The sequence below is a fragment of the Anoplopoma fimbria genome, unplaced genomic scaffold, assembly GCF_027596085.1.
Source record: "Anoplopoma fimbria isolate UVic2021 breed Golden Eagle Sablefish unplaced genomic scaffold, Afim_UVic_2022 Un_contig_13849_pilon_pilon, whole genome shotgun sequence".
Lineage (NCBI taxonomy): Eukaryota > Metazoa > Chordata > Actinopteri > Perciformes > Anoplopomatidae > Anoplopoma > Anoplopoma fimbria.
The window spans coordinates 1-3,145 of record NW_026549451.1 but is presented as its reverse complement, the minus strand read 5'-3'; the positions used below and the strand labels follow the sequence as shown (position 1 = coordinate 3,145).

General features: G+C 40.4%; 1 pseudogene; it reads right to left on the bottom strand.

The window, feature by feature from the left end:
• Nucleotides 1-1,873: 1,873 nt before the first annotated feature.
• Nucleotides 1,874-2,697, bottom strand: LOC129114769 (GTPase IMAP family member 9-like; annotated as a pseudogene).
• Between the last annotated feature and the right edge of the window lie 448 nt (nt 2,698-3,145).

Sequence of the window (3,145 nt, the reverse complement as noted above, 5' to 3'; positions counted from 1 at the left end):
ATTTGGCAAACTGTCCTAATAGCCAGTCAGCTATATGTAGGTGAAGTGCTCTGAGAATATCTGCTCATAACTTTGCTCTCCCCTGCCTCTGTGGGCCGCACCCAAAAATTGCCACCGCTCATGTACACTTTGACCAATCAGAGCGAGGCTCCGATTCTCCGTTCTTATTGGCTGTGGGACTGTCCGGTCACCTTGGCAACGACGTTGGTGCGTCCCTGCGTGTTTCGCCTTCCTATCAATAAAAAGGCCTTTGATAGAATGCAGTGGCCTAATTTATTTAGTACCATGGAAAGGTTTGGCCTTGGCAGGGAATTCATTTATTTGGTTAAGTTGATATACCAATCACTGAAGGCTTCTGTGATAGTTAATAGCATGCGATAAACAGAATTCATGTAAGGGAGGTCTACACTTCAAGGGGGACCCATTATCCCCGATTAAATTCTTTTGAGCAATTAAACCACTTGCTAGGCTTTTGAAACTACGTGTACCAGGAATCCAAATATGACCTGCCACATACAAGATTACTCTGTATGCAGACGATGTCTCATTATTTGTTGCAAACTCACAGGAATCCTTCCGGCTATAATGTCAGTCATACAGACTTTCAGTTCTCTTTCAGGATACAAAATTTACTTTGACAAATTAGTGTTTATGCCAATAGGGTATGATGAGGACACACTAAACTAACCAAACTTTCCATTTTGTTGTTCTACCACGGAATTCATGTAATTTGGGATGGAAATAACTCCCAGTGTTAAAAACTTTTAAGATTGAACTTGTACAGTGTACTTATGGACATCAGGACAAGAAGTGTTAACCTGTTTATGTCACAGTCTGTTTTTTAGATTGAGTCTGAATGGGAAAGTATTGACAGCAAAGTTAATGTGTCTTTGAGAACTTTCCTATATTTTGTATTAAGTCAGTCTAGCCTGAATAAATGGAACAGGAACATACTTTTTTGCTTAATGTCCCACCAAATCCACAAAGATAGGGTGACTCTGATTGTTCGGACACCTTCATGTTTTCTTTTCAAGTCAATTTGTAGTCATGTATCCTAATATCATGAATCACAAACTGTGCAGCATACAACACCCTCCATCCTTAGAACTTTGATCATGATAAGTTAAAACTCAACAAAAAACCTAAACAGAGAAAGAAGACGGAGGAGAGATCCTCCTCCAACATTGCTAAAATTACAGAATGAACAATCAGCAAAACATGGTGATAGCACAGATGAAGAATAATGTTTCTACAATTGGACGTGTTGCAAACTTTATTCAAAATGGTCTAAATGTCAGCTACAGTGAGTCTACACGGTCTAAACACAACACACAAGAGAGTTATTGTTATCTCATTTTATGTTTTTATTTATTCAGTGATTGACTGTTATGAGTCATTGAATATCAGGTTCTCCATCATTTAAATAGTTCCCTCTGTTAACTGCAAACAGAAACCACTGTTCACCTCCCATCAGCATTTACAAGAAATGACAGCAGTTCCTTGAACCCTTGTGTAGTATTAACATTCTGTAAAAATGATCTGCCTTCCCTAAACCCCTAAATGTGTATTTTGCATGAAGAAACAACCGGTCAATCATAACAAACTTTGTGAATTAAACATTGATACATTAGAACAAAGTAAGATAAAAGAAACAACAAAAATAAGGTAATTGGTGGCACTTTTTATGACGCCCATGTCCTTGATTTATTATCAACCTTTATCAAAAATAATCTGATGCATCAAATGTTTTGTTGCGAATTCATGAATTTTTTATAGTTTATTATATTTGCAATTGTGTGATATTTCATGAACTTGGATTTGCACATTTGCCTATTTTGACGTCTGAAGGAAAATACAATACACCCTCCGACCATCAGCGGTCTGTTATACTGGCATAAGTGGTACCTAAAAGGAACGGACCCAGGAGAGAGATTTTGGGGTCGAGGCACCCGGGAAAAAGGATCTGCAGGTGAGGGCAACCAAGGAGAGAGACTGGAGGTGCTGCAGTTGGATCCTCTTGTGCTTTTATTGTTTCTCTTATTTTCTTCTCAAGTCTTTCCTGCTCTTTGCGCATTTTCTCGTTTTTCTCCCTCCTCTCTGCCTCCTGGAACATTTCAGTGGTGTAATGGCTTCCTCCGTTCTCCTCCAATATGTTTCTGATCTTGTCGAGCAGCTCTCTGACCTGCGACTGATCCTTCTCCTCATTATTGAAGACGTGGTAGTGGCCGTTACATTTGTCCACAAGTTCCTTCAGGTTTTCGCTTTCCTTCAAGAACTCCTCAATAGGTTTCCCTTTGAGCAGATCACCGTGGGTAAAGAGAACCATGCTGTATCTGTCTGCTCCCTCTCCAAACAGTTCCTGAATCTTCAGCACTGTATTCTTCTTCCTCTGTGTATCTGCCCAATCTGATGACGACCAGGAAGACATGTGGTCCAGGAGCAGCATAATACATGCACCGGACTATTTCTTCACAGGTTTGCTTTCATTAGTGCTGGTGTCAAACAGACCCGGAGTGTCAATAACAGAAACCTTTTGCCCGTCCACTTCACCAAAGGCCTTTTTACAGACGTTAGTCAAAGATTTAGGGGAGAACTCTGATTTAAAGATCTGTTTTCCCAGAATGGTGTTTCCTGTAGCGCTCTTCCCAACTCCCGTCTTCCCCACCATCACAATCCTGAGCTCTTCAGTGTTGTTTGCTGGGTATAAGGGCGACAAATGGATTGATTATTAATTCTTTGTTGTTGTATTTTAGCTCTGTATTGCATTTGGCACATTTATGATGCAGTATGAAATGGTTGCAAAGATTGCAGTGCTGCAGAATATCCACACCAAATTAAATCGTTCAAAATTGTGCGACGCGTGATTTCCGAAGCGGAGAAAGGTTTCTCCGTCTTGGAAAGCAGTTCTGCCCTCCCCTCAGTTTACACAGGTTTTTGACTTTGACTAAGTTTGGCTAATGCCAACTTTAACCACAAATACTCTGACTTCCACTTTTTGATTGTTGACTTAAAACTAAAAAGAGGTGAAGATGCACACCCTGTCCACATCAATGGAGCTAGGTGGACAGGTTACCAACTAAGTTCCTGGGAATCAGCATCACAAACAACCTGACATGGTCATCACACATCTCCATCCCGATGAAGA